This window comes from Carettochelys insculpta, chromosome 24 (genome assembly GCF_033958435.1).
Source record: "Carettochelys insculpta isolate YL-2023 chromosome 24, ASM3395843v1, whole genome shotgun sequence".
Taxonomy (NCBI): domain Eukaryota; kingdom Metazoa; phylum Chordata; order Testudines; family Carettochelyidae; genus Carettochelys; species Carettochelys insculpta.
This window is the reverse complement of record NC_134160.1, coordinates 16833162-16859427: the sequence shown is the minus strand read 5'-3', so window position 1 is coordinate 16859427 and position 26266 is coordinate 16833162. Positions and strand designations below refer to the sequence as shown.

At 43.8% G+C, this 26266-nt stretch overlaps 1 protein-coding gene across 4 annotated transcripts in view; it reads right to left on the bottom strand.

Annotated features, from left to right (window-relative positions):
• Nucleotides 1-26266, bottom strand: part of HIVEP3 (HIVEP zinc finger 3) — a 460559-nt gene that overhangs the window by 319924 nt on the left and 114369 nt on the right. Inside the window, exon 1 of one of the 4 annotated variants that reach the window (XM_074976611.1) lies at nt 22341-22395. The exons of the other annotated variants lie outside the window; for them this stretch is intronic. The gene's annotated coding sequence lies outside the window, so the exon portion shown is untranslated. Of the gene's footprint in view, nt 1-22340; nt 22396-26266 lie in introns of those variants that run through there. 4 annotated transcript variants of the gene reach the window in all.

Sequence of the window (26266 nt, the reverse complement as noted above, 5' to 3'; positions counted from 1 at the left end):
GACAGGCAGACACATGAACATCTTGGTGTCAGAAAATGTGTCTGCAAAGTAACAGATGCGAGGACCCAAAGTCCGTCACAATGCAGCTGCCTAATTACAGTAACATCTTAAAGGCCACTCAAAACACTGAAAGGAAAGAAATTACGTGTATGCTAGCCTGGTCTGGGCAATCAGAAAAGGATGGTAAATGGCCACCTTCTTTGGCTGGCATAGCCCAGACCCAGAAAAGTTAACCTATTATATTTAGTGCAGCCCTCTGAGCATGCTATGTCGGAAGAAAAGTCCATAGAATAAGTACATGTCACAGAAGGAGCATGCACAGCAGCTGTAGATGGAAGCATACCTTCTGAGGTCACTGCAGGGCATTAAACTTGACTTGGCTCAGCTGGTGCTGAGCAGAACTACTGTAAACTCATTCTTCTGTGAAAGAATGACTTGTTGCCCACCAGGGAGTAGGGCCCACAACCAGGAGTCAAGAGACCTGTGTTCTATTCTGGGTGCTGCCATTCACTGTTTGTCTGCCATTTCCAGCGTGTGTCTCAATTTCCAAATCGGTAAAACAGGGGTAACAGATATCTCCCATTTTTGTGATACTCTTTGAGATTAATACATGAAAAGTGCTAGTTACCATTATTATTTATATTAAAAGGAGGATGATGGAAAAAGAGGCTGTAGTTCTGAAGTATTCCAGAACAATGCTCTAAAACAATGCCGCTTGCAACAGCTTTTAACGGCATTAGCACAGAACAGAGTAGTAGTACACAGAGAGGTGCAGCCTATTACATATGCATGGGTATGGTTCCAGGTGGTTCTGAGGTTTGAAAAGAGAAAGAGGCTTACACAGAAATTTTGACAGAAGATTAAAGAAAAAAGATGGATGAGGAGGAATTTACTGACTCTAAATAAACCTAGTCTCTTAATGTGCAAGTAGTGCCTTTATGTCCCTCCTCCAACCCCCCACAAACTCATTCAGTTGCCACAAACATAACTGTACACTGAATCAATGCCAAAGAAAAAAGAAAAGCACCCTTTATTCGTGTTATCTCACATCAATGGACACTTTATATTAAAATCAGGGCACAGGGATTCAAAATGTAAAAGCTTCAAGAAAAAACCCTTCCTTTCTTTATTCATTAACACTTCCAGATCTTCTTATCTGAGTTGGCTAGAAGTCTCTGTTGGAACCACTGGTGGAAGCATGGCAGGAGGGAAAAAATTCATTGGCTGTAAAGGGCACAATTAAGACTGCCTGCTAATCACAATCCTGGTTAGCTTTGGATGCTAGCAAAGGCCTATTACTACAGAATTAAACCCTTCCCCACCCTCAACACTGGACAGCCCAGTGGGGATGGGAATTCTTGTTACAAAATCAACGTGCACATTGTAGTTTTGGCCTGAGATTTAACTTTCCCACTAGCGTTAAAACTTAGTGGTGCATGATCTCCAAATTCCACATTTTTGGAAGAGAGGACAACAGATTCTTCTGCGAAAATATACATTGTTATGACACAGATAAATATGATTATCAAGCTTTTAAGAGAGAATTAAACACACACACAGACACACACAAACATTTACACTAACTTTACAATGGTTTGGCCACATCTTTACATTATTTTCTTCTTTCATGTTTTATTTGCTTTATAAAGCAAATAAATGCCCTCTCTTTCACAGGACTGAGATATAATTACAACCTGTACTTGCTATATATTTAATTGTTTCAGGTTATTTTAATCATTTTGGCTAGTCCTTGGTTTTACAAGATTCCCTACATTGAGAAACACAGCTCTTGAGCAACATACACTTCAAATCCAGCTCTCTGTGGCTACACCTACACTACTAGATAAAGTTGAATTTAAGGCAGTAGGCTCGATTGCACCAAGTGACTGTCTTCACTAGAAATACAATTAGCTGGATTTAGGGAGCACTAATATCACTTTCATAATATTGTCAGAACTGGGTGGGGGTAGCATCAAGTTAGAATTTAACAGTTCGAATGGAAGCTAGTGTGAAAGTGCCATGTCTTTGAATCGAATTCATTAGCCTCCAGAGGCTGACTGGTGCTGCTGCACCTGCCTCCTGGCTGCCTGCCACTCACAGGAGTTGGGCAACTGACCAGTGGAGCATCCCTGGTCAGTTCTCGGCTCTTACAAGTGGCAGGGAGCTAGGAAACTCATGGTCCTACTGCACGTGGCCCCCAGCTCACCGCCACTCGCAGGAGCTGGGAAACTGACCAGCACAGCACCTGGATCCCTGCTGCACCTGACTCAGGGCAACCAGGAGCCAGGCACAGCAGTGCTAGTCAGTTTCCCAGCTCCCCCAAGCTGCAGAGACCCAGGAACCAGGCAGCAGAGTGAGTGCTGCCAGCAGTGGGGGTGCAGTAGGGCCCGGGGAGAGGGTACAGAATGCAGGGCTGAGGGAAGTGTGGGATAGATTCCCAAAATGCACTGCTGCAACAGTTGATGTTTGGCCACTCTAGTGTGGCAGCACTAACTCGACTTTGTGTGGACTTTGAGGAAGTGAGAATACTCAAAACCAAATTTATAAAACCCAGAATTATAAAATTGAATTTGTCTAGTAGTGTAGACATAGCCCATGTGTTACATGGGCCACATTCACACTATATATATATATAGTACCTGTGTGGCTCTGAGCCTGTCATATGGACTGAAGCTGTGTGCTGATTGGGCCGCACGCACCTTAGGCTTGTCAAACCTCCCAGTTTCACCAGGAATCTCCCACAATCTGGCTCTCTCTCCTAGAAACTGAAACCAGAACCCAAATCAGGAGATTGGGGCCATTTTGCACAGCTGGGCACAGGAAGGCTCCCTGCCTGCCCTGGCCCCATGACCTCCTGGAAGAGGTTGGAACAGTAGAGCCGACAGCCACCGCAGGCCCCGGGCAAAGTGGACGAGGCTCCACATGCTCAGAAGGGTCGGGGCCAAGAGCAGCGACCCTCTAGTGCTGCTGGGACCGTGGCACTGCCCCTCTCCACCCACTTCACACCCATGTGTAGCATTGCAGCATTGCTACCAGCACTTCAAAGGGGCCCAGACCTCAGCCACCAACGCAGCCAAAGTAGCAGCAGTGGTGATGTCCGGAGGTCTGGGCTGCAGGACAACTGCCTCCTTTGACCCCCCAGCTCACCCCTCCCATCTGTGGGCCTGAACTGGAATGTCCTGTGGCCTCTAGGTGGGAGGGGGAGTGCAGAGGGGCTGTGCATACTGGAGTGCTGATTCTGCAGACATCCAATGGGAGTTGCAGGGTGGTGTCTGCAGGCAAGGGCAGACTACAGAACACCCTACTCCTGCAAGAAATCAGAGGAGCATTCTGGCAGCTTCCAGGAGAGCATGGGGCCAGGGAAGGTGGAGAGCCTGTCTTAACCCTGCTGCACCACCAGCTGGGAGCCACCTGAGGTGAGCGCAGCCTAGCTGGAGCCCACACCCCTCACCTCACTGAACCCCAGCCCTGAGCCCCCTCATGAACCCAAACTCCATCCCAGAGCCTGCACCTGTAACCCACATGCATACTGTCCTGTGGACGGGCACCTGGATCAGAGCAAGAATAAGTCTTTTCTACTGCTGAGGGGCTCCTGGCTTTTAGCTCAACCTGTCCAGGCTCGTGTACTAAGCTCCAGTAGTCCCAGGTTTCAATCCTAGGCCTGGAAGAGACCTCACGAACTCATCCACTCCAGCCCCCTACTTCAAGCAGGATCAACTCCCTCTAAGTCATCCCAGCCCAGGACCTTGTCAAGCTAGGACTTAAAAACCTCTAGGGATGGAGAATCCACCACCTCTCTAGGCAACGCATTCCAGTGCTTCAATCACCCTCCCGGTGAAGTAGTTTTTCCTAATATCCAACCTACACCTCTCACTCTGTAACATCAGACCATTGCTCCTTGTTCTGCCATCTGTCACCACTGAAAACAACTTCTCTCCATCCTCTTTAGAGCTCCCCTTCAGGAAGCTGAAGGCTGCAATTAAATCACCCCTCAGTCTTCTCTTCCCTACACTAAATAAGCCCAAATCCCTCAGCCTCTCCTCATAGGTCTTGTGCTCCAGCCCCGTAATCATATTTGTTGCCCTCTGCTGAACCTACTCCAGCACATCCACATCCTTTTTATACGGGGAGGGCCCAAATCTGGACGCAATATTCCAGATGCGGCCTCACCAGTGCTGAATAGAAGGGAAAAACCATTTCTCTACATCTGTTCGCAATGGTCCTCCTAATGCAGCCTATGCCATTAGCCTTCTTGTCTACAAGGGCACACTGTTTACTCATATCCAGCCTTTCATCCACTATAACCCCTAGGTCCCTTTCCGCTGTACTGCTGCTTAGCCAGTGAGTCCCCAGCCTATAACAATGCTTTCAAAACCAAAAGCAGTCAAGTAGCACTTTAAAGACTAGCAAAATGGTTTATTAGGTGAGCTTTCGTGGGATAGACCCACTTCTTCAGACCACAGCCAGACCAGAACAGACTCAATATTTAAGGCACAGAGAACCAAAAACAGTAAGCAAGGAGGACAAATCAGAAAAAGATAATCATGGTGAGCAAATCAGAGAGTGGAGGGGTGGGAGGGAAGGTCAAGAATTAGACTGAGCCAAGTATGCAGACAAGCCCCTATAGTGACTCAGAAAGTTCCCATCACGATTTAAACCATGTATTAATGTGCTGAATTTGAATATAAAAGCCAGATTGGTAGATAGGTCTGGCTATGGTCTGAAGAAGTGGGTCTGTCCCACGAAAGCTCACCTAATAAACCATTTTGCTAGTCTTTAAAGTGCTACTTGACTGCTTTTTGTTTTGATATGGTTTAAATCGTGATGGGAACTTTCTGATTTGTCCTGCTTGCTTACTGTTTTTGGTTCTCTGTGCCTTAAATATTGAGTCTGTTCTGGTCTGGCTATGGTCTGAAGAAGTGGGTCTGTCCCACGAAAGCTCATGTAATAAACATTTTGCTAGTCTTTAAAGTGCTACTTGACTGCTTCTTGTTTTGATAGTGTATAGACTAGCACGGCTTCCTCTCTGTTACTATAACAATGCTTGGGATTCTTCCATCTCAACTGCAGAACTCTACACTTCTCCTTGTTGAACCACATCAGGTTTCTTTTGGCCCAATCCTCCAATTTATCCAGATCATTCTGGATCCTATCTACCTCTCCCCCTATCTTAGTCTCATCTGCAGACTTGCTGAGGGTACAATCCAGTCCCTCATCCAGGTCACAAATAAAGATATTGAACAACACCAGCCCCATAACCAAAATTCGAGGCACTCCGCTTGAAACTGACAGCCATCCAGATACAGAGCCATTGACCACTACCCCTTAGGCCTGACCGTCAAGCCAGCTTTCTATCCATCTTATATTCTATGGATCCAATCCAGAATTCCTCAACTTACGGGCAAGAATGTTGCGAGAGACTGTATCAAAAGCTTTGCTGAAGTCAATGTATATCACATCCACTGACTTCCCCATGGCCGAAGATCCTGTTACCTGCTCATAGAAGCTAATCAGATTGGTCAGGCATGACTTGCCCTTGGTGAATCCATGTTGACTACTCTTGATCACTTTCCCCTCTTCCAAGTGCTCCAAAATGGATTCCTTGAGTCTGGCTGTGGGCAGTTACAAACCCCCATCCCAAATCATCTCCTCAGCCTGGTGAGAGTCAGCGAGAGCAAATGGAGGAAAGGGGGTGGAGTTAACACGGCAGGAGCTGGACAAGAGGGTTTGGGATTGTGTGATTAGACAGCTGCCTACCTTAGTTGAGAACTACTGATCTAGGGAAGACACTGGCAGCACAGCAAATAGTATTTATCAGCTAAGATGCTGTCTGGCAGATGTGACGAAACACTAACATCTTGACAATTTGTGTCTGATATTCCTCAGTATCATTTGCAAAAGCAGGAATTGTTTGTAATTTTATCTTTTTACTTTTTAAGGTCATAAGCCTAAAGATATAGTACAAAAGGACAACAAAAAACAAGGAATTTGTGGAAAAAAAATCATACCACTTTTTGCAGACAAATTTTGTTCCAAAGGAGCAGTATTCCTAACACCTAACAGGGAATATGCAAATTCCACGTGACAGCGAATTCTCAGATAGCTTTGAATCTAGTCTGAAACTGGCAGATACATAAAATAAAATCTAAGCACAACTCCCTCAACTCTTTGATGTTGTGAAACAAATACAAAGAATCTGATCCTCTGAACACTGACTAAGGGGTGTAGTTGCATTAGTAAGTTGTTCCATTGACTCGAATGGGCCGGGTCATGGTAATAACCATAATTTGTAGCAGGTATTTGGAGGATCAGGGCTTTAGGGAATTAATGTTGGTTTTACTGTTTAACTTGTAAAGAAATATCTCTTTGCTTTTTTATCTAAATGAAAACCACAAATTCACCCATACTGTGCTAGGTGGATTGCTGAGAATTTTACGTTGCCATTATTCTCCTGCAGTGTCTGAATGCAGCGTTTTTTTCTCTATCTGCTTTGCTCTTTTCAGTTTGGCCCACAGGGCTTGCTAGTTTGTCCACCTGCAAGCTTTAACCCTTTCTTCATCTGTGCTCCACTGGGGCTTCTGTTCAACTGCATCACCAGCTACTCTTCATAATGACAAATGTTACATGAGACAGAATTCAGTCATGCTTTGCCAGGGTACCTGGAACACGGCACAGAGGAACGTAGCTTCACTCCTGTTTTCTTCTTTGTTGTCGTAAATATCTCTGCAGATGTCACAGATAATGCTAATACAGCTCTGGGAAGACGTTTGGAAATTAATTTGTGCTTCCACAACTGGCTTGTGGTTCTGTAGCTGCAGAACACTTATATCGAATTACATTAACGAAGTGTAGCTATTGTCTTTTCTATTATTCATAGTACTGCCAAGCGTAATGGCCAGAACTTCCCTGCTTGAATAAAATCAGCCAGGTTGAAAAATCTTTGGACAGATTGAAAACGGTAATGAGATCAGCTTAGAATGAGTTAGATTTAGGAATATAAAATCTGTATTTGTCTGTCTTCCCCAATTTACGTGCAATCACTTATGGCTCAAAACTCATCCTGAAATGCACGCACAAAATGGAAGCCTCGCATACCAGCAGACAACAGAACTCCAGGCCTGGTTTCCTAACCCCAGCCATTCCTTTCCCTTTCCTTGCACGCCCTCCCCCAACACTACGCTTCCCCTCATTCACCTGCTCCACACCCTGACCCCGACTTTTTACTGGCCTGTGTCCATCCCCATTCTTCTCACTACTTCCCTACGGCCTCATCATTCTTCTACCATCTCATTTTTTGTTCTTCTCTTCAGTCTCAGTTCTGCCTCTCCCATTTTCCCTCCTTGCCTTTCACATGTGCCTGTCCCAACACCTCCCTCCTCTCTAGTTTCCCTCTTTGTCCTAAAAATAGCCCCTTCCCACCACATTTCCTTCCTTGTGATGCTTCCTGAGGATATGCTTTGATGAATCTTGCTAACATCTGCCTGTAGCCTGAGAACACCTGACCTGAGTCTGCAGTGGGTCAGTTTCTCTACCCCACTGGCCATATGCAACAGAAGCACTGCCCTCTCAGCCTACATGGGCCGCACTGTATCTCTCCAGGATAGCAGCAGGCACACTCTGAGCCTCCGAGTACCTCCCTTGAGTGACCAGCCCCTGGTCTACTAGATGCCCACAACACTCACAGATACTGAAAGCAGCCGTGCACTCCTGCATAGTAGTTTCACTTCTAGTTATCACTCAGTTTAACATGCAGTACTTTGATGGGTTTCTAGTGAGAGTACGTCCTGGCTTATTTAACAAAGCACAGAGACACAGGTCATAGCAAACAGAAGTATTGCAAACTTTTGGTCACATGTAAAATATAATCGTAACTCACATTCTGAAGCCTGAACTAACTTAACTAGATATTTCATGTCTTACAAAGGAAAGCTGAGATCTTCCATTCATGACACAAGTCAGGCTGTCAGCTTGGTAAAAGACCTGGGTGTAAGACCCTGGGTGTCTTTTTGCACCTGCAGATATATCAGAACAATCCACTGATCTTATTCATAAACAGGACACCACCCCAAAGGCTGTATTTCTTGCAGATTTTTTAATCTCTTAATCAGCATCAGGATCAGTATGGACATAAATACACATTCTGTGGCACGCAGTACACAAGGATCTAACATTTTGCTGTGATTATGATCACCTGTGGGCTTCTGACTCCTAGCAGAGGCACCACATGCCAGCTTTTAGGGAATCATTATTCTAATATGACCCAGGAAATCTCTGTACAATCTGTGTACAATCGTTTGTGCTCTCCGCCAGCTGGCATCAAAACTCTGACACAACTCCCACATCCTGTGCCTCTAGCCCCATTCCCGACTTTTTAAGGTTCTTCTCTGGCCACAGTTTCCTGCACCCTAAATCTACCTCCTCCCCACCTCTCGTCCCCCTGCTGCACTCAATATCCCCTGCCTGCCATGCACACACTGAATGGGGGAAGGGAAGGAGAACCTGGAGTAAAGGTGACCCCAACCTTCATTGAGTGCAACCCAGAATCAGCCCCACTGAAAACAATGTGAGATGGCAACAGTATTTAACTAAGGCAAAAAATGACAAAACAGACCCAGCTTACTCCAGATTTCACAAGATTTTTAAAGACAACATCTAAATTTGCAAGATTTATGATGACATCACTAGAGTTGGTAACTTCTTCATTCCTCACAATGGAGAAAAGAGTTGCTGTTTTGGTTTTGTTTAGGTGTGGAATCAAAACTAATTAATCTACCTTTTAAAAGCAGCCATTGACAAGTGTTTTAAACCCAAACTTTTACCTGACTTAAACACTATTGCAAATTAGCTCGGAATTATCTTTGAATTTCTAATATTCTCTTGTGAATGGTTAGTGAATTAAGCGATTGTTAAATCACACCAGATATGATACCTGACGATGCCCTATGATCAACTTAAAATATATCAGCATGACAAAGAAGTACAAAAAGACCTCTTTGCTCATTAGTCCTCCCCAGGATAACCTTACTTTGCAATCATCCAATGACAATTTTACAAGATCAGAAAATGGTTTAATTACACATTGGTTTATACAAAAACGTGCTGAAGAAACATTGGTTTTCAAATGTGGCTTCCACCAATCAGCACATTTCCGGACAGGTCCTTCAATCCATTTGATTACTGTCCAACCCAGAGCCTAGCTGTTAAAATCTCAGCAAATAAATACTAAGTCTCGTTTACTCAACTCTGGCAGAGAGACACATCAGAAAAAGAATTCACATTACAATATTAAAACTTTGACTTTGTGCTAAATCATCAAAAGTCTGCATAAGGTTTTTGCTGGATATTATCCCTGGCACCCACATTATTAAAACAAAATCAGATTAGAAAGCATTACAAGAGACGTTTAAGGACAAAGTGTTAATACCAACCCAGGTCAACACCTTTGTATTAAAATCAGTGCAGTCATTGGCACAAAATCAGAATTGTTTCCTTCAGACAATTAAGTGTCAAAGAGGGAAATATGGGGAAGAAATGCATGCATGTCTAATACTCAGCGCTCTGATCCTTGGGTTGACAGCAGCTCAACTGCTGTAGGGAAGATAAAATCAGCTGCAGGCTGAGGAAGGAAGGAAAAGTGCCATTAGCCTTAGAATCCTAGAATGCTGTAGCTGGAAGGGACCTCAGGAGGTCATCTAGTCCAGCCCCCTGCCTAACACAGGAACGACCCTACCAAATCGTTCCAGCCAGAACTTTGTCAAGCCAGGACTTGAAAACTCTAGGGATGGAGATTCCACTACCACTCTAAGGCTATGTCTACACTAGCCCAAATCTTCCAAATGGCCATGCAAATGGCCATTTTGAAGGTTACTAATGAGGTGCTGAAATGCATATTCAGCACCTCATTAGCATGCCAGCAGCCACAACTCTTCAAAACTGCCGCTTTTCGCTACAGTGTGGCTCGTCCAGACAAGACTCCTTTTCGAAAGGACCCTGCCAACTTTGAAATCCCCTTACTCCTATCAGTAGGTTGGAATCTACTATCCACTATCTATTGATAGGAATAAGGGGATTTCGAAGTTGGCAGGGTGCTTTCGAAAAGGAGCCTCATCTGGACGAGCTGCACGGCAATGAAAAGCGGCAATCTCGGAGAGCCGCGGCCGCCAGTATGCTAATGAGGCACCGAATCTGCATTTCTGCACCTCATTAGTAACCTTCAACATGGCTATTTGCACGGCCATTTCAAAGATTTGGGCTAGTGCAGACACGGCCTAAGTAACACACTCCGGTGCTTCGCCACCTTCTAGATGAAATAGTTTTTCCTAATATCCATCCTACACCTCCTGCTCTGTAGCTTGATGCCATTGCGCCTTGTTCTGCCACCAGTCACTACTGAGAACAGCCTCTCTCCATCCTCTTTAGAGTCCCCCTTCAGGAAGTTGAAGGCTGCTATCAAATCACCCCTCACTTTTCCAGTCTGCAAACTAAAAAAGACCAAATCCCTCAGCCTCTCCTCACAGGTCATGTGCTCCAGCCCCATAATAATTTTCATTACTCTCTGCTGGGCCCTCTCCAATGCATCCACATCCTTTCTGTACCGGGGGGGGGCCCAGAACTGGACACAATACTCCAGATGTGACCTCACCAGTGCCAAATAGAGGGGAATAATAACTTCTCTATAGCTGCTGGCAATGCTCATCCTAACACAAGTCAATATACCACTAGCCTTCTTGGCTAGAAGAACACACTGTTCACCCATATCTAGCCTCTCATCCACTGTAATCCCCAGGTCCTTTTCTGCTGCACTGCTACTTAGCCAGTCGGTCCCCAGCTTGTAACAATGTTTGGGATTCTTCCACCCCAGTGCAGGACTCTGCACTCGTCCTTGTTAAACCTCATGAAATTTCTTTTGGCCCAATCTTCCAATTTGTCTAGGTCACTCTGGACCTTATTCCTACCATTCAGTGTATCTACCTCCCCCACCCTAGTTTCGTGTCATCTGCAAATTTGCTGAGGATGCTATCCATCCCCCCATCCAGGTCATTAATATAGATGTCGAACAATACCAGCCCTAGAATAGATCTTTGGGGCACTCCACTTGAAACCAGCCACCACCCAAGCGTAGAACAATTGGGTCCACTTATCTAGCCAGCTTTCTATCCACCTTACAGTCCATTTATCCAATCCATACTTCCTTAACTTGCAGGCATCAATATTGTGGGAGACTACACCAAAAGCTTTGCTAAAGCCAAGATATCTCATGTCCACCACTTCCCCCATCTGCACAGACCCAGTTACATCATCAGAGAAGCTAATCAGATTGGTCAGGAATGATTTGCCCTTGCTGAATCCATCTTGACTACTCTTGATAACTTTCCCCTCTTCCAAGTGCTTCACAGTGGATTCTTTGAGGATACCCTCCCCTCTGGATTTTTCCGGAGACTGAGGTAAGACTGACTGGTCTATAGTTCTCTGGATTGTCTCTCTTTCCTTTTTTAAAGATGGGCACTATATTTGCATTTTTCCAGTCATACAGGACCTTTCCCAATCTCCATGAGTTTTCAAAGATAATGTTGAAAGACTGCAAAGACATTTGCCAATTCCCTCAGTACTCTTGGGTGCATGAAATCCAGACCCATGGATTTGTGTGCATCTAGCTGCTCCAAATACCTCTTAACCTGTTCTTTCCCTTCTGTCATAATAACCAGTTAGTCAAAGAGCAATGCTGGTTTTAGAACAGTGAAGGGCAACCTGAGGGCATGTTGTTTTACCACTGCTCAGGCACGGGGTTGCCAGATTCTGCTGGTGTTTGTAATCATAGTTTTTGCCTACTGTTATTACCAAAGTGGCACACACATAAAGCAAAGGCAGGTGAAGTGAGCTGTGTGATGATTACACACAACACTGTGCAATCCAGTCACCGTTTCTGCATCCAACTGAAGTGCTGCAATGGTTCAATCAGTACACCTGCAAATTCTAAGCATGTAAGTGCAGTTAGCAAACCTACCTTCCCAGGAGACTGTCTTGGTTACAACAATCTTGTGGTCCACTGAGATGAAGAGGGAGCCATTCAGGCAGCCCTCTCACTAGCCTAGGTTACCCCTCATTCTTCTGGAAGGAGGGATCACTAGTTAAAAGGTATACCGAGGATGAAGCATCTGCTCAACATCAAAATGGCACGTCAAACCCTGTGAGCTAGCAGTATCACTGAGTCAGCAGGACACTAGCTGGGAGCCAGGAAACCAGAGTTCTTCTCCCAGCCCTGCCATTGGTTAGCTGCAAATCTCTTCCAAGGTCCTGATTTTCAGAGGGCTTAATGATCATAACGTCAACGTTTCTCAGAAAGACCTTCATGGGTAATCAGCATCTGTGAACATGTTTTCTAATGTCTCTCCGCTCTAATGACCTGTAACTATACAGCAGGTTCAGCATTTTCTCACAAAATGCGATTCCAAAGTTGACAATGGAAATATTGGAAATACTGGAAACTAGAAACTGGTATTTTGGAGAATTTCCTCTCTAGTGCATTGATTCACATGGGATTTGGGATTAATCATCACCATTATCATTGTCTTACTATCAAACATGATATAGCACCACAAATTAATATTATGATGTTTATTGTGTCAAATGTCAATGACTGGACACAGAAAAATGCATCCAGTTTTCACTGAATTCAAAGGATCAGGTCCCAACCCACAAAACTAAAGCAGTAACCTTATTTTGGTTCTAAATGAGGATGTTTGCTTCACAAAAAACTACCATCACAATTAGCACCAGTCCTGCCTTGGCAGTTTCAGCAGAGATTGCCAAAGATTCTGAGTCATGATTCCTGAATTCACTCCTGAGTCCTGGAGGTGATCCCTGCAGATTAGGAGGGAGGCACATCAGTGGGGCCATATAGGGGAAGTTTGCAATACCCAACAGATCTTTTTTTATTGTCAACAGAGGACATTGCTGGTCTTCACAACCGTCAATATAGCACCTTCCATCAGCAGCAACTTCATCAAAAAGGTTAACAGAAACACTGTTATGTCAATTTTTTTTTTGTTGTAAGAGGTTTTTGCTGCTGCAGACATTGGCAATATTATTTCCTAAGTGACACATCTAACACCAAGATATATTAGCAAACATGAAGCTATCCCAAGGAAATTCTCTGTATTTCCCAATACACAAATCTCTACAAAACTCAAAAAAAATGTTTAGATAAGAAAGATACTACACAAATAGACAAGCTCAGACAAACATGGGATCCCTAGTGACCAGGATTTCATTTGCAAGCATTATTGTAACAAATGAAGGCCACCAGATAGAAATATTTCCCAAAGGGTCAGTTCCTCTTCCCTCTGCCAAGAACCTGACTCTTCTACCAATAAAGATTTATTACATGACCAAGTACCCAAAATCCAGCCAGTTACCTGAAAACATCTTTTTTACAGCAATTACTTCCAGCCCTCTTCAAAACACTACACGTATTGCCTTTAATAAATGTAAAAGAAAAGAAAGACCACATTGTTTAGCTGGCCATGGTATAACATACATAGAAAGTTACAACCACACAATCTCTCGTTCAAACTCAAATACAGAAGTCACGGAACCAGCTAGAAAGACTGGACCGCCAAAGCAGTAATGGAACTGATGCTTTACCGGGACTTAGTGGAAATGTCACACTACCACCTCCTGAATACAAGACATTGATGGACACCAGAGTTTGAGAAAGATAATGACAAATGTTTTGTTAAACTTAGTCTTGCCCAGAAAATAAAGTGCCACCCTATAATTATTCTGTGCACACTGCCTCTGAAACAGTCTCTGGTGCAATTGTTTCTATTATCCCAGAGATCCTTAAAATGGTATCTGTTAACACGCCAGGTGTCCTGTTTAATTTCCAACCTGGATTTTCAGCACAGCACTGGCATATGCCTATATAGTTATGGGAATGCCCCCCTAACGATCCTCAGACCTCATGCTCAACAAAAGGGGTTACCTGACAACCTTGAATATGTATGGCCATGAAGTTCACACCCACTCCCTTACTCTCCTCTCTTACATCAACCTCCTTTTACACTATGCCTGTTAGTATTTCATCTCACCTGTATGCAATTCTCAAAACCAAGATTTCACAGGTCATTTTGTTTTTTAGAATACTTTTCATACCATGACTAGAGATTGAAGTGGAGCTTATCCCAGGGCAGATACAGCATGGACAATTACCTATTATATTTGAAAAGTGATAGAATGCAAAACAGAGTCCAGAAGACTGGAAAGGGGAACAGATACTACCTGTCTATAAAAAGAAAATAAGAACAACGCAGGAAATTGCAGACCAGTCATCTTAACTTCTATACCAGGAAAAAATAAAGGAACAAACAATTAAGGAATCAATTTACAAACATCTAGAAGACAATAAACTGATAAGTTACAATCAGCATGGACTAGTAACAACAAATTGTGTTAAATCAATCTAATAGAGTTTTTTGACAGGATAATTAGCCTTGTGGGTAATGGAAAGTGGTAGATGTGGTATATCTGGACTTTAGTGAGGCTTGTCATACTGTTTCGCATCGCCTGATAAACAAACTAGATAAATACAATAAGATAGGTGTGTAACTGGTTGGATAACCATTCTCGGAAAGTAATTATCAATAGTTCACAGTCATGCTGGAAAGACATAACGAGTAGGGTTTTACAGGGATTAGTTTAGAGACTGGTTCTGTTCAAGAACTTCATCACTGACTTAGATAAAGGCATATAGAGTACACTTAAAGTTTGTGGAAAATACCAAACTGGGAGTGGTGGTGAGTGCTTTAGAGGATAGAATTGTAATTCAAAATAATCTGCACAACCTGGAGAAATGGTCAATGGTAAATAAGATGAAATTCAATAAGGACATGTACAAAATACTCCACTTAGGAAGGAGCAATCAGTTGCAAACCTACAAAATAGGAAATGACTGCCTAGGATGACTAATGCAGACAGGGAACTAAGGGTAACAGTGGGTCAGAAGCTAAGTATGAATCAACAATGTGACACTGTTACAAAAAAAAGAAAATATCATTCTGGGATGCATTAACAGAATTGTTGTAAGCAAGACACAAGAAATAATTATTTTGCTCTACTCTGCATTGATTAGGCCTCAACCAGAGCATTGTTTCCAGTTCTGAGCCCCACATTTCAGGAAAGATGTGGAGAAACTGAAGAAGGTCCAGAGAAGAGCAACAAAAATGATTAATGGTCTATAAAATATGACCTCTGAGGGAATATTGAAAGAACTGAGTTTTTTTAGTATGAAAAAGACGACGACAGAGAGGGAACATGACAATAGCTTTCAAGTACTTAAAAGGATGTTACAAGGAGGAGGTGGAAAAATTATTCTCAATCTTTGATGATCACAGAAGCAGCAATGGGATTAATCCCAAAGGAAGAAAAGTGAATCCATGGAGTAGGATTTGTCAGCAAAAACAAATGGACAAAGATCCTATCTGAAGTCCTTGTCAGAATGAAAGAGCATCTCACGACCCTCCACTTAAAGCTTGCCAAAAAAACCAACAGGTAGTTGTGATCAATGCTTACGCACCAACTCTAGGTGCCACAGATGATGTGAAGAAGTTCGCTAGGGGGATTTCAATGCCAAGTTCAGACGAGATGTGGACCTCTGGAAGACTAGCACTGGGAAAGAAGAAGTTGGCGACAGCAACTCTAGTGGAGTGCTCCTCCTTACAAAATGTGTGGAACACGAGCTCGTCATCACGAACACCCTGTTCCACCAGAAAAACAAATGTAAGACCTCATGGCAACATCTTCGATTGAAGCAGCGGCAACTCATAGACTACGTTTGTCATCCATGCTTGGGACTGGTGTGATGTCCTTCTTACATGTGCAATGACTAGTGCTGATGACTGCTGGACCAATCACTGCCTTATTCAATCCACAGTAGTGATTAGGATTCTCACCAACCAGAGAAGTCAGAGGAAATGAATCTGAAGGAAGATCAACGTACAAGGCTTGAAGGACCCCATCACATGAAGTGACTTCCAAGTAGCGCTCCAAAGGAAGCTGCTGACATTATACCCTGAAGATGTAGCAGATCACTGGTGTCAATTGAAAAATGCCATCACTGGCACTTGTGGAGAAACCACTGGCTACCAGTTGAGGAAGTATCAGGACTGGTTTAATGAGAACAATGTGGAAACTGAATGCCTGATTGAGGCAAAAAGGAAAGCCTTTAGGGCCTGGCAAAATGACATCAACTGCACAACAAAGAGAGAAGCATATGCCAAGGCAGAAGTCTAATGTAAAACAAGGATTCTGAAAAACCAGTGGTGGACTGAAAAGGCGGGAGAAGTCCAGCATCTCTCACACGTCAACGATACAAGAGTTTTTTTCAATGTTACCCAAGCTGTTTATGGACCAAAAAACCATGGACTTAATCCTCTGAGATCAAAGGATGACACCCAACTCTTGAAAGACAATGAAGCCATTGTTTCTCACTGGAGGGAGCACTATAATAAGCTCTTGAACCGCCCACTCCACTGTGGTCCTAGAATCTCTTGACCAAATCTCTCAGCAACTGCCCAAGGACAATCTTGCAACACTTCCTGACCTGAGTAAGGTCCAAACTGCCATCAAAACGATGAACAGGGCACCCTGACTAGATGGGATCCCTGCCAAAGTCTTCAAAGAAAGCAGGTCAGAGATCCACAAGCACCTCCACCTCCTGATTCTCAAGATGCCTTGAGCAGATGCCTTGAGATTTCAGAGACACATGGATCATGACTCTCTTCAAGAAGGGTGACAAATTTGACTGTGGAAGCTACTGTGGCATCTTCATCCTGGCATTGGCATGGAAACTCTTAGCTTGAATCCTTGCAAACTGACTCCTGCCACTCTCAGAAGAAATTCTCCCAGAATCCCAGTGTGGCTTCTGACCTTTCCAAGGAACAGTGGACATGATCTTCTCTGCCCAGCAACTGCAAGAAAAATACCTTGAACAAAACCAAGCCTTATACATGAATTTCATCAACCTAACCAAAGCATTTGACTCAGTCCATTGTAGCATGTTGTGGACCGTCCTCTCAAAGATCACCTGTCTCAAAAAAATTCATCAGCATTTGAGGCTGCTTCATGACAACATGACTGACAAAGTGTTGAGCAATATCGCATCTCAAAGAAACCCTTTTGAGGTCAAAACAGGTGTCAAACAACGCTGCATCATTGCCCCATCACTGTTTTGCATTTTCATCACCATGCCCCTTCACCTCCTTGATCGCAAGCTTCCAGATGGTGTGAAGATTGTCAGTAGAATGAATCTGAAGCTTTTCAATGTCAGAATACTAAAGGCTACAAGCAAGACCTCCATGACCTCAATCATGAAGCTCCAGTATGCAGATGACAATATGATTGTTGCTCTTTCTCCCACAGCCCTTCAGACCATCTTAGGTGCCTTTGCTGAAGCGTACAAGAATCTTGGCCTCACACCAAACATCAAAAAGACCAAGGTGTCCCATTAGTGAAGGCTGATGAAGCAATCTCATGAACCTTCTATTGAAGTCAATGGAAAACTGCTGGAAAAATGTGCAGTACTTCCATACCTTCGATGTCATCTTTTTGCTGAAGTAGACATTGATGCAGAAATCCGATATCATCTGAGCATTGCAAGTATTCCTTTTTCCTGCTTGAGAAAAAGGGTCTTTGAAAACCAGGACATCTACCCCAAGACAAAGCTCCTTGTATAGCATGCAGTGATTGTTCCAATGCTACTGTATGCATGAGAAACTTGGATAACATACACGCATCATATGAAGGCATTTGAAAAATATCAATGCTGCTTTAGGAGAATCGTAAATATCACTGGGGAGGATAAGCACGTGAACCATATCATCCTGGAAGAGCTGCACATGACCAGCATTGAAGCCATTATCATTCACCAACAACTTAGTTGAAGTGGACATGTGGTTCAGATGTCTGATCAGCACCTCCCAACACAGATTCTGTTTTCCGAGTTGGAGGAAGGACAGAGGAGCATTGAGGGCCAGCAGAAGCAATATAAGGAACATCCTGAAGTTGCACATCAGAAAGTGCAGCATTGGTGTCAGCACTTGGGAAACCTGGCCCAAGACCATCCCCAGTGGAGAGCAGTAAACCATGGGGGGGGACACAATGAGAGGTCCCGCTGCAGTGCAGACAAGGAGAGGCAAAGAAGAAAAAAAGAGCATCATAAACTGCCTCATGACCCTCCAACAGCTACTAACACCTGCCCCTTCTGTGATAAGATCTGTGACTCCAGAACCTGGCTAATCAGCTGTCAACGGACTCACAAATAGGAAGGTGACATGAAGATGTCCTAAGTATTATTGAGTGACTGCCAAGATTACTCTATGATCTTCAGGACCACATACTGCTTTGTTCCTTTGCCCCGCCACAGAAACTTCCACTACCCTCATTTCTATCACTTCACTTCCAGCTCCCCGCACCTAAAACTACCTGATAAAATAGCACAAGCAGTATCGTCATATTCAGTGTGTGCACATAAGAAACCTAAAAAGCCACAGTCTTACTTGTGTAAACTTTGAGCTCCCTCGTACCGCATCTCTCATGTTCTCTGCTCACAGTCATTAATGCATCTATAAAATTTGGCCCTAACCATTCAAATCATTCCATGCAGGCAGAACCTTTGTGCCACAGAGTCACACAAACTTCAATGGGGCTATGCAGACATTAAAAAAAAAAAAAAAGCATCAGCTCTCCAGAACAGAGGATATAAAACACCCAGCATGTTTAGATGCTGTAAAATGGAAAAAAAAATCATCAAAATCCTCACTACCATCCTGATACTACTTTAGGGCTCTCTAGATAGGTCCAGCTTTCATCTGATAAATGGCCTCTTTAGAGAGCTTATAAAGAGCTCTGCTGAACATCTAATAAAGCCATTTCCAGCCTTAGAAGCAGCAGAGCTTTCTTCTACCAGGCTTGCTCACCTGGCACCCTAGTGCACACTCAGCAGTGACCAGAACTGGAAATAACTCAGTTCAAGCAAATGCACATGGGAAAAGCCTTTAAATAATTATCACAGCTTCAGAGAAACTAGACTGGAAAAGGCTGCGTTTGATCAGCACTCACTCCGCCGCTACACACTTAGAGGGTTAGTCAGGCGCAGGGAAAATTTCAATTAACTTAGTTTCTCTTACCTCCTGACACTTCAGCAGCTAATTCCCTACATAAAGGAAAGAACAAACCAGCAGGAGGTTTTGTTGTCACAGCAGCTTTTGCACATTGTAAAATGTGTCCCGGCCCCAAACAACACTCTGACCTAACAATACACAGCTGACCGGGCTCCAAAGGTCTCTCCTTGGCAGCCATTAGGCTGCTGCTCCTGTTGCAGGATGGGTCTGAATCTCATGGAGATGCACAATTTCTGTGCCCCTCCTCCTGCTGCGTAGGCACTTCCACCAACTTATTCCCTAACCTCTCCTACCATGTGGGAGAAACAGCCTCCCTCTAGGCTCCTCCTCCTTGGTGCAGAGTTCTTCCTTCTCTCCCTCTGGGCCTTCCCTTTGCTTAGAGCACCCTCCCGACCCAGCATTGCTGGGGCAGAGAGCAAACCCTCTCCTGCTATGCTGTACAGAATTCTAGACAGCAAAGCCATCTCCCTACCAAGGCCCCTCTGAAACTTGGCCATTGCAGTCTGTGATGAGCACTTCCAAAGGTGCCATCTTTCTCACCAACCCATGTTCCAGCTGAGCTCCATGCAGAGCAGAGACCAGCCCAGAGCACACTGCTTCCCAGACAGAGCTGGGAGCTAGTTAGAACCATGTGGAACAGGACACCCAAGCTAAGGTTTATAAACTGCAAGGAACTGTAAAGTACATTGAACACCGCTTGGCTGAAGTAAATGCCATATCCAGATATCCCTCTTCCACTGTTCTTAGTGTCTGGAAAGCTCAAAATAAAAAAGCAGTCCAGTAGCACTTTAAAGACTAACACAATAATTTATTCGGTGATGAGCTTTCGGGGGACAGACCCACTTCTCCAGATCTGAAGAAGTGGGTCTGTCCCCCGAAAGCTCATCACCGAATAAATTACTTTGCTAGTCTTTAAAGTGCTACTTAATTGCTTTTTTGTTCTGACACAATACAGACTAACAGGGCTATCTCTGTGTCACTATTCAACATGCCTGGAAAGCTTGAAGCATTGCCAGTAGGGAGTACAAGAGCTCTCCAGGCTCCCTCTGCAAATCTATCCCAGCTTTGAAGTGACCAGCAACAAATTGTCCAACCTATAACACAAACATCAGAGCTAGCACTAACTAGCATCTCCAGGGCAGGGGTAAGTATGCTGGCAGAGGCAATGTAGGGAAAGCTTGCCCTGCCATGATCCCACCCTTGCTGCAACTGTTCCATGAATAAAGAGCACTGCATTTTTCAGGGACTGTCAATCCAAGCCCTTTGGGGAACATTTAATTTCACTTTAAAAGCAGGTGAGTTAGTCTTGTTGCAGAAGCTCCTTGACTATTCATTTTGTTTGGGGGCAGATCACCATGGCTTAGTGGTTCTGAGCCTTCACTCGAAGCCCAAATGTCTATTTCATAAATTGATTACAAATTCAGGAGTAATCACCAAGTCCTTTCTATCCATGCACAATGCTTAGGGAAAAGTTCTTCCAGTGGGAATTGAAAGTTCTAGTAATTTCAATGTAACTCCCCTGTGGACACTTGTCTGGTATTAGAGTAGCCTGTTTTGGGTTTAACTTATGTTGCTTTGGAAAGAGTTTAAGCTAAGCCAAAAAAAGGCCATTCTTGTCACAGCAAAAATACGTCCAGTTGGGGAATTATACTAGCCTAACTCCAGAAGGTTCACTATGTCAGTGCTGTTACACCAACTTGCCTGACATGCATCTGACAAAGTGGGTCTTTGCCCACAAAAACTTGTAGCTGTGTCTACACTACAGAGTTCTGTCTACAGAAGTTGCTGTCCACAGATATTTCCCAACAGAACCTGTCTACAGAACACATCCACACCTAACGGGGCTTCCTCCGTCGATGCCCTCTATCAACAGAGAGTGGCCATATTGCCCAGCCCTCTGTCTACAAAACAGCCAACCAGAAGCTCTGCAAACAGGGCTTCCTGGTGAACCAGAAGCCCTCTCTGTCAACACAGCCCCCCTGCCCCACCCCCCAGAGTGTCTACCCTTTTTCTGTCGACAGAATCTGGCTGCAGAGGTGCTACACCTCAAACTTTCAAGACACAATTCTGCCAGGAAAAAGGCTGTGTTCTGTCGACAGATTCTCGAGAGAACGCACTTGTAGTGTGGACACTCCCTAGTTTTGTCAACAGAAGGCCTCTTCTGTTGACAAAACTGTAGTGGAGACACAGCTTGTTAGTCTATAAGGTGCCACAGGACTTCTCGTTCAACTTGCCTGTGTGGACATGCCTTCCCACAAAAATCCAGTGGCTCTGCAGTCTCAGGCTTCCCTAGCTTTCTTCAGCAGATGATCCATCAGCCAGCTGCTTCCACCTTCTGTGGCCACCTTTTCAAAAGACAAAAGAAGGGAACAGGCAGGAGCTTTGGCCCCTTTCGTGGCTGATCCCCTTCTCCTCTGCTTACCGTCAAGGCCTTTCCCCCTGCCAGGCCAGAAGCTGAAACCAGGGAAAAGCTGCCCAGGAGCTGGTCCACTGTGGGGAACCCCAGCTTCTCCACCTGCTCTGGGTGGAGGACCAGGGTTGCCAGAGAGTAAGCCTGACCCAGTCCCCACTCTCCAGGGTGCACCTCCCAGGGATTCAGGGCTTCCCAAAGCAGTCCTGGCTCCCTGGATGGCTCTTATTAATGGCATAGATTTGGACTCGAGTGGCCAGAGGCAGGGTCCTGGGGGGAAGAAAGCAAGCAGGGGTTGGTATTATTGTTTTCCAAGATTAAACATTCTAAGGACTCTTGTTTGAATCCTCTCCAATAGATCAACTTCCTTCTCGACTTGGGGGAGCAGCACTGGACAGAGGAGTCCAGCAGCCAACACATCAGTGCCAAATACAGAGGTAAAATAACCTTTCTACCGCCAATCAAAGCTTCCCTGTTTATGTGTCCAAGGTTTACATAAATCCTTTTAACCACTGCACACACTGGGAGCTCAATTTCATGCACCACCAACCCCAAATCTCTTCGAGAGTCAATGATTCCCTAGAAAAAAGTCCCCCTTCCTTTAAGTCCAACCTACAGTCTCTTTGCTCCCCCATGTACAGATCTGCATCTGCCTGTATTAAAACACCTATTGTTTAAAACACATTTAAGCCTCAGCTTCTCAAGTGATCCAGATTACATTGTCTCAGTGACATGTTCTCTTTATTATTTACCTGCTCCCGCAGGTTGTGAGTCACCAGCAAACTTTGCAGAGAAGATTTTATGTTTCCTTCCAGGCCTTTAAAAAAAGAAAAAGAAACAGTGAAAGGCCAAGAAATTATCCCCTCTGAGTCCCATACCATTCGCTGCTCAGTGTTGACAATGATAATCTAGTGGCAGCACTTCAGGCAAAGAGCTGCAGGCAAGCAGTGGCACTGGAAGCAGATCAATGGTATTTTATTAGTAAGTCGGATCAGGTGCAAGGACTGCAGGAGGCAGAAGGAGAACAGGGATAAAATGTGCTTTTCTCGCTATCTGCATATTATAAAATTGCAAATGTGTTGGCTGACTGAAAGCACTGCTACAGGGAAAAGAAACACTCCCAGATCCCCTAGTATTCTCAGGGACAGCACGGTCATGACAATAATTTTCCTTTACACTATGGAAAGGGTGGCTCTGGGAGGCATGACAGCACCTGTAGGCTTTGGGGGTGGGGCTTGGAACTATCATGTGAATTATTCAAGCCCTGAGTTTAATAAGTGGGAATTCTGAGTCCTATTATGACAAAGTACTTCTTACAAGAGGCTGAGATCCACGAAGGCCACATATTTTTCTGTAATCATGCTCCACAAGGGTAGAAAATAAAGGCAGAACTATTACATGTGACTCTTTCTTCACAAACTTTACAGCAGATATAGATTGTATGCATAGATGGATATATCAATAGAGAATGTAAACCCCAAAGAAAAACTCACACCACCACCACAAAAGAAATAAAAGAGAAACCAACAGAACACCACTAGCCATCACCTACAGTCCTCAGCTAAAACCTCTACAGCGCATCATCAGGGATCTACAACCCACCCTGGACAATGATCCCACACTTTCACAGGCCTTGGGAGGCAGACCTATCATTGCTCACAGACAACCTGCCAACCTAAAACAAATCCTAACAAGCAACTATACACCGCACCACAGTCACTCTATCTCAGGGACCCATCCATGCAACAAACCTCGTTGCCAGCTCTGCCCACATATACACACCAGCAACATCATTACAGGACCTAACCGGATCAGCCACACCATCGTGGGCTCATTCAGCTGCACATCTACCAATGTAATTTATGCCATCATGTGCCAGCAATGCCCCTCTGCCATATACATCGGACAAACTGGACGGTCTCTACGTAAAAGAATAAATGCACACAAATCAGACATCAGAAATGGCAATATACAAAAACCCATAGGAGAGCACTTCAATCTCCCAGGACACAACAGTAGCAGATTTAAAAGTAGCTATCCTGCAGCAAAGAAATTTCAAGACCAGACTCCAAAGAGAAATTGCTGAACTACAATTCATCTGCAAATTCAATACCCTCAGCTCAGGATTAAACAAAGACTGTGAATGGCTGGCTAAATACAGAAGCAGCTTCCCCTCTCTTGGAGTTCACACCTCCAGATCTACTGATGACAATACAACTCAGCCTTCCTGACTGAGCTAACCTTGTTATCCCCAGCCTTGCACTGGCCTATTTATACCTGGCCTTGCAGATTTCCAGGACCAGCATCTGAAGAAGTGAGTTAATTCACGAAAGCTCATGCTCAAAACTTTTCTGTTAGTCTATAAGGTGCCACAGGACCCTTCGTTGCTGTTACAGATCCAGACTAACACGGCTACCCCTCTGATAAAAGAAATAAAGACACTCCAGGGACTAGTGTCCTATTTGGTGTTAATCAACACAGCTCTAATCAAATCAAGGACATTATACCCAGTGCCTGTTTTGTAAAAAAGAGGTACCGGTACTCAGCCAACTTCCCTCTGTGCCTCCAACCCCACCCCCGCTCCCATCAGCCAATCCCATGGCTGGGGCAGCCAAAGTGCCAGTACCCAATACCAGCAAGTACCAACACAAAAAGGCACTGGTTATGCTGATTTACACCAACTGAAAATTTGGTCCAAGCTTTAATTCTGATGGCTTCCAAATCATATTTTATATAAACCCTAAGTACAAATAAGAGAAGACAGGCCAACTCATGTCTCTAACAATTGAGACTGGGGTTTATATATTCATACAAATAGGGATTACTGTGACTGTACTTGTGAGGGTCAATGGGCTGCCTGGCCTGAACTGGAAGCTCCATATTGAGATTACATATACAGACATATGCTCCAGTTTGCTCTGGTACTGCAATTGTCTTTGCATATTCGGAGGTTGCATTCATTCCAAAGCAGTTTATATACAGTGGAAATGCAAAAAGATGTTAGCTTATAGGGTCCTTTCCCCTGCCCATGCAGAATCATTCACTGCAGTCAATTTTCCAGGGATCTAACTAAGTATAATGGATTTCCAACTTTTTCTTTGAGAGATTATTTCATACTCTCACCCAAGAAAATATTTCCTTATATTCAACTTAAAATTCTACTCTGCTCCATTTCATTCTATTATTTCTGGCTTTTTTGCCATCTGGATTACCCTGAACAATTTCACTTTGTCCTGGGTTTTAGGCATATGGTAAAGAAACAAGGAGCATCTCCATTTGGGAACATAAATAATTCTAGATCCCATTGTATATTTTCTCCATAATCAGTGTTATTTGTAATGCTTCCTTCTTGCTGTTTAATTTAATGTGGCATTTATCTGTTCTTCCAGATTATTAATGATGCTGTTAAATAATTCAGTAATTAAATTCCTCATGTAAAGGTAAATCTGAATGTAATGTGAAGTTGTTTAAAATGACAAGATTTAAATCCTGCTCTCTTACATACATAATTGCTTTTAATATAGCATTTAACATTTTCCTTCTTTCTTGTATATTAATATGGAAAGAGGCACTAAACAGTAAATAAATAAATAACAAGCCAAAAATAGGAAGAGAAAACAATGCTCTGGTTTAATGCTTTTCTATCTTTAATGTTCTTCCGCCAGCTCAATGTTTTTCCTCAGGAGTCACTAGCTTGACACGAATTACATATGTACCATGTGAATGAAGCATCAGTGTTCCTGCACCAGAATACGGAATACAGGTTGAACCTCTCTAGTCCGGCATCTCTCATCCAGCAACATCCATGGTCCAGCATGATTTTGGTTAGCCAGATGTTCATATATCATGTCTGTGGCCAAGTTTCCCATGATCCCATAAAATTTGTTTACAGCCTCCAGCCCTGGCTTTCAGTACTCTGTGCTGTTATTTATATCTAAGTTACCTCTAAACGTCTTCTAAGAGTCCAGTAAGCAGTAGAAATATTAGTAACGCTGCCGGCCAGCACTGACCTCCTGTGGTCCAGCAAATTCTTTCATTTGGCACCAGTCAGGTCCTGAGGGTGTTGGACTACAGAGGTTCAACAATAGGGGGCTATTTTAAAAGGGGGGATTTCGAAAGGCTAGTAGATCCTTATTTTATAAGGTTTTGTCACAAGATGGTCTGTATCCTCAGCCTTTTATTAACCTGTGAATATGAAATGTGCTGTGCGATGGACTAAGACAGCTTGATTTATGGTACCCCACGTACAGAAATAGGCATCTGTACTATGATTATCACAAGTGGGCAAGTTGTGAGCTTTGGGACTTCAGCTAAACCATTTTGGAGAGTTCTGAATAGCAGCAAAAATTGAAAGTGCAAGAATGTTTCACTTCATAGAGCCGACTAAACTGTCCAACAGTCATACTATTACTGGGGTTGGGGCGATACATTACAACAAATTCTATCAGCTTGCAAGCAGTGCTATTTAATTTAAGTAAGCATGATATATACACAACAGCATAAAGTAAATTTACAAGCAGCAGAATTACATCTGGGGTTTGTCTATATTAGCTCCCTACTTCGACGGCAGCATGGTAAGTAGGGTGTCAGGAGATTATTAATGAAGTGCTGCGCTGCATATGCAGCACTTCATTAAGCTAATTCACCCCGCGGCAGCTTTGAAGTGTTAAAAATTCTG